Source organism: Hypanus sabinus, chromosome 15 (assembly GCF_030144855.1).
Source record: "Hypanus sabinus isolate sHypSab1 chromosome 15, sHypSab1.hap1, whole genome shotgun sequence".
NCBI classification, from domain to species: Eukaryota; Metazoa; Chordata; class Chondrichthyes; order Myliobatiformes; family Dasyatidae; genus Hypanus; species Hypanus sabinus.
The window spans coordinates 79,348,588-79,365,992 of NC_082720.1; the positions used below are offsets into that span (position 1 = coordinate 79,348,588).

General features: G+C 39.1%; 1 protein-coding gene across 1 annotated transcript in view; it reads right to left on the minus strand.

Annotated features, from left to right (window-relative positions):
• Positions 1 to 17,405, minus strand: part of gabrg2 (gamma-aminobutyric acid type A receptor subunit gamma2) — an 89,457-nt gene that overhangs the window by 11,132 nt on the left and 60,920 nt on the right. The window lies entirely within an intron of this gene.

Genomic DNA, 17,405 nt, shown 5'->3' on the forward strand with positions numbered 1-17,405 from the left:
ACACCATTAATTATTCACTTACAAACAAATACACCCGCACTTTGTTTTTGCATTGTTAGGGGTGTTCCTCTTTAGAAAATGCTGTGTTTTACTCATTTAAATACAAATGTAGCATAGCTTGCGGAAGACAAATTATTACTGTCCAACTACTGTTCACTGTAATAGCAAGTGTAGATACCTTCATCACTGCCATTACAAAATTTGAGCCAAAATGCACCTTATTGAAACACACTTGATTATTACATAGTAGTGTATTGTATGAAGGACAGTTATATAAAAAATAAAATTTCTGTCTATAGAGAGGAAAAGAAAAAAGGATTTCTGCTTACACGATTAAATATTCAAATAAATTAGTGGTCAAATTAGAAGGATAATAAGTAAAGATAAAGAATGTAAAAAACAACAGAACTCATTTTCATTTCTTTACATCAGTTCAACATCCGGACAGTTAACAAGTTATTTTTGTCACTCTGCTGGATTTCTCAGTGGAGATAAGTTTCCAATTATAGTCCGTGTCAGATGGTTATGGCAATGCAATACGGTCTAACTGATTATTTCGCATTCATCTACTATTTCAAAAAATTAGGTTCTGGATCTTAAACATCAAATGATAAATCTGTTAAATTTATGTTTTATAACAAACATCAAAATTTTAAAAAATGTTATGAAGTGCTACATAATAAAGATATACTGGAATCTGAAACTGCCCAACTGACATAAGTAATACCATATGACATAGGACCAGAATTAGGCTATTCAGCCCATTGAGTCTGCTCCCCTATTGAATCATGGCTGATCCTTTTATACCTTCCTCAGCCCCACATCCCAACCTTCTCCTCATAATCTTTGATACCATGTCCAATCAAGAACCAATCAACCTCAGCCATAAATACACCCAACGACCTGGTCCCAACAACTGTTGTGTTAACAAATTCCACAGATTCACCACCCTCAAGCTAAAGAAGTTTCTCCACATCTCTGTTTTAAATAGATGGCTTTTATCCCGAGGGTGTGCCCACTTTTCTTAGACTCTCCTGCCATGGGAAACATGCTTCCTACATACACTCTGTCTAGGCCGTTGAACACTCAAAAGGTTTTAATGAGATTTCCCCTCATCCTTCTAAATTCCACTGAGGACAGACGTTCCTCATGATAACTCTTTAATTTCCAGAATCATCCTTGTGAACCTCCTCTGAACTCTCTCCAACATCTGCATATCTTTTCTAAGATAAGGATCCCAAAAGTGTTCACAATACTCAAGGTGAGCTCACCAGGGCTTTATAAAGCCTCAGCATCACATCCCTGCTCTTGTATTCTAGATCACTTGAAATGAATTCTAACATTGCATTTGCCTTCCTCACCACTAACTCTACCTGCAGGTTAACTTTTAGGGTATTCTGCACAAGGATTCCTAAGTTGCTTTGCATCTCAGGTTCTTGGATTTTCTCCCCATTTAGAAAATTCATTCATTTCTACCACCAAACTGCATGGCCATGCATTTTCCAACATCATATTGCATTTGTCACTCTCTTGCCCATTTCTCCTAATCTGTCTGAGTCCTTCTGCAGCCAACCTGTTTCCTCAACACTACCTGTCCTTCTACCAATCTTCATATCATCTGCAAACTTGGCAAAAGAAAAACGATGATTCCATCATCTAAATCATTGATATACAGCATAAACAGAAGCAGTCCCAACATCAACCCCAGAGAATACCACTAGTCACTAGCAGACAATCAGAAAAGGATCATTGTATTTCCACTCGCTGCCTCTTACCAATCAGCCAATGCTCTAACCATGTTAGTAACTTTCCTGTAAAACCATGGGCTCTTAATTTGGTAAGCAGCCTCATGTGTAGCACTTTGTCAAATGTACAACATCCATTGCATCCTCTATATCTATCCTATGTGTAATCTCCCCAAAGAATTCCAACAGGTTTGGTAGGCAAGATTTTTCCTAAAGGAAACCAAACTAACTTTCCCCTCCAAAAGATACTTTTAGTTGCTCTCTGTAGAGATTTAAAAGCTTCCCAATCTTCTGTCTTCCCAATGATTTTTGCTTTGTTGTATGCCCTCTCTTTTGCTTTTACATTAGCTTTGAATTCCTTGTCAGCCACAGTTGTACTATTTTGCCTTTTGAGTATTTCTTTATTTTTGGAATACAACTATCCTGCACTTTCCTAATTTTTCCCAGAAACACACGCCATTACTGCTCTGCTGTCATCCCTGCCAGCATCTCTTTCCAATTTACTTTGGCCAACTCCTCTCTCATACCACTGTGATTTCCTTTACTCCACTGAAATACTGCTATGTCAGACTACATCTAGCCAATCCCTCAGAAGGCTCAATGACAAACTGCTCTAAAAAGTAATCTCATGGGCATTCAACAAATTTACTCTCTTGAAATCCATTTCCAACCTGATTTTCTGAGTCGACCTGCATTTTGAAATCTCCCATGACTATCATAACATTGCCCTTTTGTCACGCCTTTTCAACTTCCTGTTGTAATCTGTACTCCATATCCCAGCTACTGTTTGAAGGCCTGATTATAACTGCCATTAGGGTCCTTTTACCCTTGCAGTTTCTTACCCCAACCACAGGGATTCAACATCTTCCAAACCTATGTCACATCCTTCTCCTGATTTGATGCTATATTCTAGCAGCAGTGCCACACCATCCCCTCTGCTGACCTTCCTATCCCTCCAATAGAATGTGTAACTTTGGACATTCAGCTCCTAACTTCAACCAACCTTCAGCTGCAATGATGAAGTGCTCAAATTTAATATTTCACAAATTCTTGCAGTATAGGTCTACAAGTTCAAGTGGGAAAGTCTACAAATCACAAGTCTAATTGTATTCTGAATCAGGTTTTATAGGTTCAATTCACACTCCAAAGCTTCAAACATAAAATCTAAGCTGACATTTAATGTAGCAGAAAATTTTGCATAGAAGCACTTGCCCTCTCAGGTAAACATAAAAGATCTTGTGATACTATTTCTCCAGTGTTCTGGCCAATAGTTACAACTCAAGCTACATCACTGATTCATATTACCTATCATTATCACATTGCTGTCTGTGTGACATTGTGGGGCTCAAATTAACAGTAATGTTTGCAACAGAACACAGTGACTACACTACAAAAGCACTCCAACAGAGCTCTTTGCTACAGATTATTTCAATGTGTGACTGTTTGGAACACACCGAACATGATAGTATTTTCTGAATATCTGTTCATTTACAGTTAAGGGGACAAAAAATACAATTCCTTGTGTTGAAGCATTAAATGATTGAAAATCCTTTTCATAGCATAACATTTCAATACTGAAAGAAGATCAATACCTTCTGCCTAGGATAGAGAATATCTCTGCAAATCTTTCTGCAGGGAAACACCTCAGCAAACTTGACAGTTGTGGCCTATCTACGAATGAAGATGGAAGAAGAGTCTAAAACGTTTCTCACCATAAGCACTCACAAAAGAGCCTTATGACTATAATAACATTAATTTTGAGTAGTATCTTCACCTGCATTCCAGCAGAAAGCTGTAGATCAAGTGCTACAAGACTGCAGAGGCACACAGAGTTTCCTGGATAATATCAGTGTTACCAGTAAGGATGGTAAAGAACTTCTCCAAATCTCAAGACAATTTAAAATGTTTAGAAGATTATGGCCTCAGATCACAACACAAGTGGTAATTTTTTAAGCCAAGCATCACTTCATGTGGTCACACTGGTGACACACAAGACTGAAAAAATTCAAACAGTGGTCAATGCCCGAAGACCAAAGGAAATGTCACAGAGGAATTGTCAATTACTTTAGCAGGTTCTTGCCAAACTACTGTGGCTACTGTGCTCCACGCTTGAACTCATTACTACAGATCGAGAAGAAATGGCGGTGGACAAAGCAGTGTGAGGTGGCTTTCCTAAATGTAAAGGAAGTGGTGATGTTAGACACTGTACTCACAGATTATGATCCATATCATCCAGTGAAGGTTGCCTGTGATGTCTTGCCTTATGGTATACAGTGGGTGTACTCATGTTACATGTTATGAGTACTGGAAATGATCGCCTTACCGCTGCAGGAAAAAATTACACACAGATTGATGGTGTGGCCTTGAGTCAGGATTTTGGTGTAAAATGTTTTAACCAGTATTTGCATGGGAGAGAGTTTACCCTCATTACTGATCATAAACTATGAGTATCCATTTTCAATTCACAGAAGGGTGCTCCACTAACAGCAGGAGCATAAACACAAAGATGAGCTCTGTTTCTTAGAGGACAAAATTACAAGAACAAATTCAAGTGGATAATTAATCATGGAAATGCTGATGTATTGTCCTGTTTGCCCTTGGAAAAGAAAAGTCCTGAGAAATTTTACAAAAGGGGACACTCCTCTTGACCTTATCTCCCTAATACAAATGAAAAGGCTCCCTGTTGTGGCATAGATAATCCAAAGGAAAGACCACACACAGTCTCAGGTCTACATGGACACCCAAAATAGCTGGAATATGCAGCAGAAACCAGGACCAAGATGAACTTGCCTTTGATGGGCATTGTCTGTGGGGAATGAAAGTTGTTGTAGCATCCAAGCTGAGAGCTGAAGTGTTGGAGGAGTTACTGTAAATGCTTGTCATCTAGGCGTTGTTAAAATGAAAGTGTTGGCTGGTGGACTGAGACAGATCAACAGGTTCAGCAGCTTGCCGTGCACTGTTTGGGATGTCAGTACAACCAGAAGAAATTGAGTCAGAGTTGTTAGAACCACTTCCTGCAGTCCCAGAGTCAACTCCTACAACTACCATGGAGGAGGCCCCGGAAGCTGAGGTAGCTTCACAGCCTCAATTCTCACCTGTCAAGCAGAGTGACCACCACCCCTCCCACCCCCACCGCTTGTCAGCCATGAAGTTATCTCACAGGGCTAAGAAATTCTCCACAGCGATTAATTTTAAACTTATTCTGCTGTGGATGCAATCTGAATATTGAGTTGAATTTTATAGCTTAGCAGTGAGGAGTGTTGTGTATTTAGTATTTCAGTAATATTTGCTTAATATTCTGAATATATTGTTTGATTAAGCATTCTTTGTTGTCTACATTATTCATTGCAGGCTATATGTAGAAGTATGTGAATAGCATACGTCATTATGCCACTATGTTGTACACACACATCTCACTAAAAGTAAAAATGAAAGTTAAGACTTGTTAATCCCACCTCCATGTTTTGCTTTCAATTAGTTTTATATTTTGGAGTTACAAACATAACATCAACCCCTTTTCACAATCATCTTCATCAATCCCCCAATCATTTCAAGATTCCAAGCATCTCATCCTCAGAAGATCACCTTGGGTTGCCACAGTAACATTGCAGTTAACGTGATGCTATGACAGCTCAGGGCATTCTGGGGTTCCGAGTTCAATTCCGGTGCCATTTGTAAAGAGTTTGGATGTTCTCCCTGTGAATCATTTGGGTATCATTTGAAAGTTCTGTTTTTTTTTCCCCTACAGACCAGATACATTTAGTTCAGTGGTCATTGTAAATGGTTCTGTGATTAAGCTAGTGCTAAATAGGTGGGTGGCTGTGTGATGCGGCTTTTTGAGCCGGAAGGGTATGTTGCATGCTGTCTCGCCAATAAATAAATAAATAAATCTCTTCACACACAACCACCCCCCCCCCCCATGTTCCCAACTGATTATGACTTTTGCATTTTCCAACTTCTTAGTTTCCAAATTATTTTCTCAGCCGCCTCCCTGAGAAGCTGATGGTGCATCACCTTCTTGAACTGCTGTAGATCTTGCAATGAAGTCAGTGTTAGGTTGTGAATTGCAGGGATTCATTCCAACTACATTGAGAAAACAGTAATATTACAAATTGATCAGTATGCACCTTGGTGGGGAATCTGCAGCTTGAAGTTTAGCCATTTAATTGTTCCCTTTGTCCTCCTACGCACATTAATATAGAAAAACTATCAAACAAGTTTCAGTGAATTACAGATCATCTTCTGTTGGCATGAGCCTACCAAAACAGATCTGCATTGTGGACATACTTACAGCAGTAAATTTCTAGCCCATAGTGGGTGATAAAAATGATGTAACATTATATCAACTATGATCCCCTCTGAATGCTGTGGGTTTAAGAAACATAAGCAAATAAAACCAGACCGAGCAGGGTAGGGAATAATTTGGACCTTAAAGTGCAAATTAAAGTACACAGCTATCTTTAAAACATGTAATTATTACTTTGTATTATGTAATTGTTCTAATGTTACATCCTGAAATAAAATTCACCTCCTGCTGAATCTAAATTTTTTTTTGTATCTTAATAATTAATAATAAGTGCAGAGTTCTCACTGGAGCTTAGAAGCGCAAGACGGGATCTCATTGAACCCTATCAAATACTGAAAGGCCTGCTCTACACAGAGTAGACACGCAAAGTGTGAGAGTCTAGGACCAAAGCGCACAGACTCAGAGTAGCAGGATGCCACTTTTCAAAATAGATGAGGAGGAAGTTCATTTGCAAGATCATAGTGAATCTGTGAAATTCACTGCCTTGACAGCTGTGAAGGCCCAGTCATTGGGTATTTTTAAGCAAAGTTTGATAAGTTCTTGATTAGTAAAAATGTCAATGGTTATGGGTAGCAGCATGGAGAATAAGGTTGAGAGGGAACATAAATCAGGCATGATCCAATGGTGCAGCAGATTCAATGGGCCAAATGGCCTAATTTTGCACACCAATGCTTATGGTCTTATGATCTCATATTAAATAGGATATATTAAAAGGGTGTAAGTACCTGTAGGTTCACTAGGAAAGTAAAAGTTCAGCTATGCTTTCTAACTGCAACCTTCATCTGACAAAGAGTTACAATTTGTAAATATTTAGAAAAGAATCTGGATAGGGTATACTCAGATTAACCAGACTTTGAACTGCAATTTATCCACCATCTGTCACTCCAATGTTTGTTTTATTCAAATCCTTTGAAATATTCATTAGACTGGAATTATTAAGCCTCCTAAAATCTTCATTGTCATTAGAAGTTTCAATAATTGGAGAAGAAGTTATTAGAGAATAAGCCAAATTCACAAAGGTATGTTGCACAATAGCGCCAATATATGTGCAATGCTTCAGCCAGGCTTTTCTCTTTGGGCAAATCTTTAGGCTGGAGATTGACAGCAATTGTTTCAGATATATATGGGGTGAAATTTTCAGTTTTGAATTACTTTACTCAGATTGCAATGTTTGCCATTCTCAGAGTTAACCTAATTATTAGAGCCAGACATTCCTGCCATTAGAAATTCCACTAGATGTTTACTTTCCGGAGAGGTTGAGTGTGGTTTACAAGAAATAACATTTCATTGTTGTGTAATCCTCTCACAGGGGCTCATATGCAAACTTGGCTTGTTAGCTAACTCTGCTAATGGCCACATGACTCAGTGGTGAAAAGGCCATCTTTCATAAACAATATTCTTTTTACAAGTATTACAAGTATAAACAAGTATTCTTAGAGATAGTATTTATAATTATCTGGATAGACAGGATCTGATTAGGAGTAGCCAACATGGATTTGTGCGTGGAAGGTCATGTTTGACAAACCTTATTGAATTTTTTGAAGAAGATCCGAGGAATGTTGACGAGGGTAAGGCAGTGGATGTAGTCTACATGGACTTCAGCAAGGCCTTTGACAAAGTTCCACATGGAAGGTTAGTTAAGAAGGTTCAGTCGTTAGGTATTAATGCTGGAGTAATAAAATGGATACAACAGTGGCTAGATGGGAGATGCCAGAGAGTAGTGGTGGATAATTATTTATCGGGATGGAGGCCAGTGACTAGCGGGGTGCCTCAGGGATCTGTTTTGGGCCCAATGTTGTTTGTAATATACATAAATGATCTGGATGATGGGGTGGTAAATTGGATTAGTAAGTATGCCGATGATACCAAGGTAGGAAGTGTTGTGGATTATGAGGTGGGTTTTCAAAGCTTGCAGGGAGATTTATGCCGGTTAGAAGAATGGGCTGAACATTGGCAGATGGAGTAAAATGCTGAGAAGTGTGAGGTTCTACATTTTGGCAGGAATAATCCAAATAGAACATTCAGGGTAAATGGTAGGGTATTGAGGAATGCAGTGGAACAGAGAGATCTGGGAATAACAGTGCATAGTTCCCTGAAGGTGGAGTCTCATATAGATAGGGTGGTGAAGAAGGCTTTTGGAATGCTGGCCTTTATAAATCAGAGCATTGAGTACAGAAGTTGGGATGTAATGTTAAAATTGTACAAGGCATTGGTAAGGCCAAATTTGGAATATTGTGTACAGTTCTGGTCACCGAATTATAGGAAAGATATCAATAAATTAGAGAGAGTGCAGAGACGATTTACTAGGATGTTACCTGGGTTTCAGCACTTCAGTTACAGAGAAAGGTTGAACAAGTTAGGTCTCTATTCATTGGAGCGTAGAAGGTTGAGGGGGGATTTGATTGAGGTATTTAAAATTTTGAGAGGGATAGATAGAGTTGACGTGAATAGGCTGTTTCCATTGAGGGTAGGGGAGATTCAAATGAGAGGACATGATTTGAGAGTTAGGGGGCAGAAGTTTAAGGGAAACATGAGGGGGTATTTCTTTACTCAGAGAGTGATAGCTGTGTGGAATGAGCTTCCTGTAGAAGTAGTAGAGGCCAGTTCAGTTTGTGTCACTTACGGTAAAATTGGATAGGTATTTTGACAGGAAAGGAGTGGAAGGTTATGGGCTGAGTGCGGGTAGGTGGGACTAGGTGAGATTAAGAGTTTGGCATGAACTAGGAGGGCCAAGATGGCTGTATCCATGCTGCGATTGTTATATGGTTAATATACATCTAGGTATGATTTGGGCTTGGACCAAACAGGAACACAGGGAATTCCAATTAAAGGTACCTCAATTTGAGTGGATGCTGTGTTAATACTGATGAGGTGCAATTATCGATCAGCAGAAATATCATATTGTACTCTGTATAAGAACATAAAGCAAGTATATTAATCTATTTCCGCCTTATCAAACAGTTAATAGGAGAAAGAATAAAGAATCGGCCCAGTCTAAATGTGCACACAATGTTAGAGCTCATGTTGTGTCTGTGATGGTCGGGTATACCACTTTACTCACAGTGTTGACTTATCATCACTAATTACAAATAGAACTTCCCTTCATAGACTCGTGTTTCACGAAGCTCTCCTTGCATTAGGGTCTCCCCTTCAAATTGGATCCACCAGGCAAATTGGATCCTGGATCCTCTCCACACCTCCCGCCAAAAGACCACGGACCCAACTACTGTCCATGACAAATCTCTCTCTGCCCAGTTCTCACTAGAACTTTCTCCTGATGCCACCATCCTGATTGGCTGACACAACATTCCTAAGTTAAGCAACATTGCTCCTTATCTTTAAAAAAAACCAAAACATTCTACCAGCAGAACACACTGCTTTTACAGAAAACTGCTAGAATAAAATACCTTCAGCATAACAACAGAAATCTTTTGCTGTGAAAAGAAATCTTTTTAAAACCAGGGATTACAGTTGTAATTAAAGACTTACACAGATTAAAATGAGGACACAACAAAAACCATGTTTATGAACAGTAGCGATTTTGCTTATTTGAAGAATGTTGGATTTTGTGAAATCTTCGAAAGGCTCAGAATTTTCAAGATGAATGCATGTTAATATGTTTCTTTCAGAAGTTAAATTTTGTTTTGCACAGGAATAGAACAGATCAATCTTCAGCACAAATGTATTCATCTGGACAAAGCAACTTAATTCTGAAAGCTTAACAATTCAACTAGGACATCCATTTAAATGAAACATCAACACAACAATATGAAAGTATCATATATTCATTCTGATTTAATCCCTAAAAGCACTATTGAAATACTTAAACTAGTACTAGGACAGGCCCCGTGGCATTGGTTTTCACTTGAAAAGCATCTTGGAGTCATAATTTTGTAATCTAATTGCCCGAAAAAAAAATACTCTCAGTGAAATCTAATTAGTCTTTACTTGCAAATGCCATCATTCATCATATGAGATTAATGATTACACCTTGATCAGTCCATACCGCAAGGAGACCAAAGTTAATTATCATATTTTATTTCCCCTTTTAGAGCACTGCTGCGTGCATTAAGTGAACAGATCTTTATCTTTTCAGTTTTACTTCAAGTTCCAAGGAGTGAACATCATTAAAAGCCTGTCCTGGTCCAACCATGTTGATGTCCCAGCCAAGAAAGCTCGCCAATTGCTCCACCTCTTCAGGAGGCAGAAGAAATTTGGCACGTCCTCATTGACACTCACCAATTTTTTATCAATGCCCCATAGAAAGCATTCTATCTGGATGCATAACAGCTTGGTATGGTAGACACAGCTCAGCACAGCACAGAAATCAGTCTCCCCTCTATTGACTCTGTCTATCGTTCTCACCGCCTCAATGAAACTGCCAGCATAATCAAACGCCCTACTCACCCTGGATATTTCCTCTTCTCCCGCTTCCCATCAGGTAATAAATACAAAAGCCAAAAACACATACTACCTGGTTCAAGAACATTTTCTGTCCCAGTATTATCAGACTCTTGAATGGACTTCTTGTATAAAATGATGGACTCTTGACCTCACAAACTACCTCGTTATGATCTTGCACTTTAATGCTTATTTGCACTGCACTTTCTCTGTAGCTTTTGTACTTCATTCTATATTGTTATTATTTTACCTTGTTCTGCCTCAATACACTATGCAGTGCTTTAACCTGTATGAACAGTATGCTAGAACAGCTTTTCACTGTATCTTGGTGCATGTGACAGTAATGAACCAATACTTATGGTCCATGTTATTTCGAGGAAATGAGGCACATGTTGCCCATCAACTGTTTGCAAATTGAGGACTCCATTCTCAGCAATCATTTCCATCATCTTCCTTTGCTCATCCTCCAGATGAAAGTGATGAATAATGAATCCCTCTGTCAGCAGTTTACAGGGTGTGTAATCACTCACTAATTCTCTCACAAGCACTGCCCAGAGAAGAAAGAAACCAAAATAAATTGCATCTAATGATGCAGAACGTGAATGTGATACTACTATTTAGCTGTAGTGAAGTGAATTATCACTCTGAAAGCCACCCCAGTATTCAAAAATTTTGGTTTATACTGCAATGCTCTCAGCAGCTGGGACTGGAGTCATAAAGTTGTAGAGTTATAGCACAGAGGTAGGTCTTTTGGCTGGCCTAGTCTGTGCCTAGTCCCATCAACCTGCATTAAGCCTACAGCCCTCAATATCAACCCCCCCACCATCCATGTATTTATTTAAACTTCTGAAATCAACACCATCCACCAAGTCTGCAGGTAGCTTTTCTCCCCACAATCGCACCACTCTCTGAGTGTAGGAGATATAAGTGAGGAGTGAGACCAAAATATCTCCTGACTCGAGGGCAATAATGCTATCCCATAGAAATTTACAAACCAGCAATAACATCCTTCAAGGGACAGTGGTGGTATAGTGGTTAGCATAACGCCTTACAGTAAGGTGACCCAGGTTCAATTCCCGCTGCTCCCTGTAAGGAGTTACGTTCTCCCCATGACTGCGTGGGTTTCCTCCAGGAGCTCTGGCTCCCTCAAGCAATCCAAAGACATATTAGTTGGTAGGTTAGGGTTAAATTGGGGAATTGCTGGTGTTACGCCCCTAAAAAAGGGGAGAAATAATCACAAGAGTGATGTAATGTGGTTTTCTCATTGAGAATTTACTCGAGTGAGGAGAATACCACGAAGTCCCCTGGGTATGTGGGTGGAGACAGGAGCAATCGACCTCAGGCTAGCAGATCAAGGCTACTCTGCAGATCACTGATAATACTATTAGGGCTTAACTTTACACAATAAAGAACAAAAGAAACAATGAAATGCATTAAATACCTTTTAGGGTTTTAGCCACGTGTTTTTACTGTTTTTAAACAATTTTTAAACTTAACAGATCTTTAGTGTCTTATCCTTTGACTTGTCACACAGGTGGTGTGGCTTGAAGGTCCAGAAGGGCCTATTCTACACTGTACCTCAATAAATCAATAAACAATTTTTTTATGCAAAGAAAAACTCCTTGATTAAAACCTTATTTTGGATTATCAGTTGTATCACATCAATACATCACAAGAACACAAATGATTTCTGTGGTACTTTACCCAGCTCATCTAGCTGAGTGTGACGGTAATTATTTCAGCCTTGGTGCTCACATGCTGGGCTGAGGATGCGGTCTGTTCAGAGACTCCTCCTCCACTGAGCTGTTTAATTATCTATCACCATTCATGTAAAGATTAAAAAACAGTATGGCAGTGATGAGATCTACAAAGCTCTGCCAATTCAATACAGATTTTGACGTTCAACACCAATGGGGTCTTGTGTCACAGCTTCAACAGGTGGGCATCTCATTTTTAGATACACCTAATGTCGCAGTTGCAAGCACATGCATACACTGAAGTCACTATTAGAAGCCAAAATCCCACTGTAAGAAGTGCAGGTGTCCATATGCAATCTATCAACAAGAGTCTGCAGTTCCAAAGAACAGTAACAATAAAAATGCTGGCCCTGTCCCCTAAGGATGAGAATTTAATGCTTCGCCTGGCAGAGAAGGTTTCTGGCACATCACTGTTCAGAAGATAGCTCAAACTGACAGATGTCACCTGTGATAGGTTGGAAAAATCCAGGAGCATAGAAATTTAATGTTGTGAAAACCTTCACAGTCACAAACCTGTCCATGCGATGGAAGATGTCCAGGGTCATACTTGAGGAACTTCAATGACAGCATGTGGTGTGAGGCATAGACAATATCGCAAGCCTCTGCAGAGCAAAACTGGTTTAAAAATGTTCTTGGGCAACAAGGCTTCTGATACAATGGCCCCCTAGCCATCTGACCTTCATAGATATTCCTCTTAGTTCCCTTAAAAATCATAATAGATTGGCTGGAAGAAACTATGATTTCACATAGTTTGTTCTTCCTAATAACTGAGCCAGCTTGTACTTTACGTTGATGATGTGGTTCATAATGAAGCACAAGAGGGCCGATATTAAATCTGCCTAGATTGTACAAAGCAAATGCTATTTGCACTGAAGCTTATATTAAACCTAAGATTTGCAGTAAGTATTCGGTGCATGCTGAGCCTTATAGGGTTTCATCATCATGTTTTAACAGAATCCAGCAATCAGTTCACAGCATGTAGAATGCTTCTTTCTGCAACTGCTTGGCCCTTAATGGCTGCTATCATAATCACCCAATCTTGCAAAATAAACTTAAAATAGATGTAAATTTCTAAATGCATGAGCAATAAATTTAAATATTATTTGCAGAATAGGTTCCAGCTGCAGTTTATTCCTTTGCCACTACAGTACTCAATATATGCATGTCAGTTTTGTTCTCTGTATTAGATGACAACATATCCAGATATCTTTAATGCTTGTAAATAAGGTACAGTCTTAACTAAATTGGGAGGCTATTAATTAATGTTTCTGTGCAATGATCATTATCACTAAATTGTAATGATTTAAACAGCGGGCTTAGTCTAACAACTCATCTTAAATCATCTGAAGAATCTCTCTGTCCAAAGAAAACCTAGGATTATTCAACAGATCAACCAGAATATAAGGAGACAACAGAAAAATTTCTAGTTAAGGCATGCCTGGCTTAGAGTGGAATCATACCTATTTTTGGTGTGTTTAAACATTTTTGAATTTATTGCTATTGACCCTACAATTATAAACTTGCCTTGCATCAAACAGGGTTAGGGGGCTTTTACAGCATGTGTTAAAATTTGTGACCTGTGTATTTCTCAATGGGATTTTAATCAAATTTACCATACAAACTAATACTGACCACACAGCAGCAATACACTTTTGCCACTATCAGGGAGGAAATAGAACTTGTGGGATAGAGATAGCTTGTATTTTCAAAATTGGCAGTAAGATACATGTCAAGGAAGTGATCACATGCCAGAATTATCTGGAAACTCACCAAGCTCACCATAGCGCAAGTCTAACTGTGGCTTGTTAATCTCTTCAGAAACTGAGAATCACTACAAAACAATGTCCTTTCAAGTTTAGTCAACCCAGTAGCAATCCAGGAACCAGTCTGAAGGTGAACCTTTGATGCTGACCTAAACTGGCCCTCCCACAGTGCAACACACCTTCAGTAACATTTTTCCCACCTCATTAATGTCCTGTATAACTGTAGTAATATATATTTGCTCCTATGCTCAAAACCATTGCAACGGAGACCAATATACTAATTGCCTTCTTAACTGCTTGCTACATAATAGATGGCTTCAATGTAACTAAACAGTAGAAGTCAATTGTGAAGCTACACACTCAGCTCTCCAAGTACCAGTAATGTATATTTTTAGCTCAAGAAAAGCAACAAGCAGCTTATTGTACACCTAATTTTACCAAAACAATTCTATAAGGGTTGTATCATGGTTTCAAGCTGCTATTATCATTGTGGATGAAGGTGTGTTTTGATCTAGTAGCGTCATTAGATGAATGCCTGGTTCTAGGAAAAGGTCATATTTGGTAGTATGGAATGCATACTTAAGTAAGCAATCTAATTTTAAAAGTGTTATATTAACCCGAATTGATCTCCAGATGATCTGCACTGAATGAAATTGCATATTGTTCTGTTAATGTCTAGAAAATGGCACTACTCAATCTAATTTCATGATTTTCTTTTGAACTGACACATTTCTGAGGAAGTTACCTAGCGCTTAAATATTAACATATCTGTTGTTGCAGTGGAAGATAATTCTTTTGTTCCTCTTTTTCCAGCAGACATAGAATTTATTTTCCATTTGTGTGAAGATTTCTGCTCTATAACATTGGACTGATATTTTGGAATCAAGACTCCAGACCGGGAAATCCCCTTATCATACAAATCATGTGATAGAAGTTTCCTTGAGTTTTATGGCTTTGATGTACAGATTGTGTTGCTGGGAAATGCAAACTTTCCATTGTTTGTTTCTGTTTAAAGACCATCAATTGTTTATACTTAGAATGAATATTATATTACTTAACTATCCACTTTGTGAAAACAAACTCAATTGACCAATTGTCCTTTTGCAACCAACCCCAGTACTTTTTCAACAAAATGCATTCTCTGAAAGTAGCTTTTGTTTGAAGTGTATTTTTCAAAAATTTAAGTATAAATCCATTTTGCCATGATTTATCTGAACCAAACAGAAGTTTTGTATTATATTCATTTAAGGGATGTGGACTTTGCAGACTGAACCTGCATTTAATTGCCCATCCATGGTCACCTTCTTGAAGGTGGAGTTGCTCTGCCTTCTCTAAATTGCTGGATTCATTAAGGTCTAGGCATACACACAATTTTGTTCTGGTTGCAGAATTTTGACCTAATTCGGTGACTGAACAACAATATTTTTCCAAGTCAGGATGATGTATAGTTTGGAAGGCACCTTCCAGATGCTGGGATCTCCACATATTTTCTGCCCTTGTCCTTCTAGTTGGTAGAGGTCATGGTGAATTGCTGCAGTATGTCCTGGAGATGGTACTGTGTGTTAGTGGTGGAGTGAGTCAATGGCTGTGGATGCAGTGCCAATCAAGTGGGTTGCTATGTCTCTGTGGACTGCTGAAAACAGTTCAATTAATATAACAATGCGGTTGGAAGTATGTGTAATTCTTGGCATGCAATGCAATAAAGAGAAGTGAAGTTTTGTTCTTTCTGCCAAGTTTCTTTATCAATTATGTCTTAATCTATTCTTTCTTTAATTGGTTTTGACAGCCCAAAATCAACTTTCAATGAAACAGCTCACACAAGAAAATCAGGCCAGCCTCAAGAAAAACCGTGGTAATTTGACAAGGTTTACTGAAGGCACATTCAAATAGGTGATCAGTAGTTCATCAAAGATCTTCCTTCACTTGTGAGGTCAGAAGCCGGGATTGTCACTGATGATTGCACAACGTTCCACACCATCTCTGATTCCTCATGTAATAAAGCTGTACACATCCAAAAACGGGGAGACCTGGACTATACCCAGGACTGGATTGCTAACTGGCAAGCAATATTTACAACACACAAATGCCAGACAATGAAGATACCCAGCAAGAGAAAATCCATCATCGAGAAAGTCCAGAACGAGGGATCACAGTTTAAGAATAAAGGGGAAGCCTTTTAGGACCAAGATGAGGAAAAACTTCTTCACACAGAGAGTGGTGAATCTGTGGAATTCTCTACCACAGGAAACAGTTGAGGCTGGTTCATTGGCTATATTTAAGAGGAAGTTAGATATGGCCCTTGTGGCTAAAGGGATCAGGGGGTATGGAGAGAAAGCAGGTAGAGGGTTCTGAGTTGGATGATCAGCCATGATCATACTGAATGGCGGTGCAGGCTCGAAGGGCCGAATGGCCTACTCCTGCACCTATTTTTTTGTATGTTTCTATGTTTCTATCATTCAATGGGATTGCCAACACTGAATTTCCCCACTATCAACATCCAAAGTGTAACCAATCATCAAAAACTCATCGAAGGAGCTATCTGCAAAACATGACCACAAAAAAAAAGGTCAGAAGCTAGGAATCCCGCAATAATTTACTCAGCTCATCACCCCCCAAACTTCTCTACAATCTATGAGGCTGAAATCAGGAGTATGATGGAATGTTCTCCACTTGTCTGGATGAGTACAGCTTCAACATCAGTGAAGATGCTTAATACTATACAAAATGTAGCAACCAATCTGATGCGGTACGCATCCACAATCTTCCACTCAGTGCACCACAAGATGCTTTAGCAGCACTTTATACTGCCGCATCTCATAAAGATGCATTCAAAAACCATTAACATCTACCAGCTAGGAGGACAAGGGAAGCAAAAATGAAAAAGGATGGGGGCACCACTGGGAAGTTGCCCTTCAGACTATGCACCATCCCGGCATGGTGCGTAGTTTTTTGATTGTTGTTTGCTGTTTTTTTTTCACCATTTTTGGATCAAGATCCTGGAACTCCCTCCTTAATAGCATTGTGGATTTACTCACCTCTAAGAACTGCAGCCCTTCAAGAAGGTAGCTCAAAACCACCTTTTGAATAAGAATTAGCAAAGTGCTGGCTCAGCCAAACAACAAATTACTTACTCACTGCCTGTTACGTCACTGGTGTTTCGGACCAGTCCTCCATTTCTGGAGTCATATTAGAATTTTTATGTTGGAATTTATTTAAATCTTACATCCATCCCACTACATGAGAGAGTATCTTTGCGGCATGACCCTGTTGCAATGTACAGATATGTGAACTTAGAAGTCTAATGACTTGTTGAAAGAAGCTGTCCCCTTAGCCTGTTGATCCTGACTCTAATGCTGCGGTAGCGTTTGCCAGACGGAAGCAGCTGAAGCAGTTTGTGGTTGGGGTGACTGGTGTCCCCGATGATCTTCCAGGC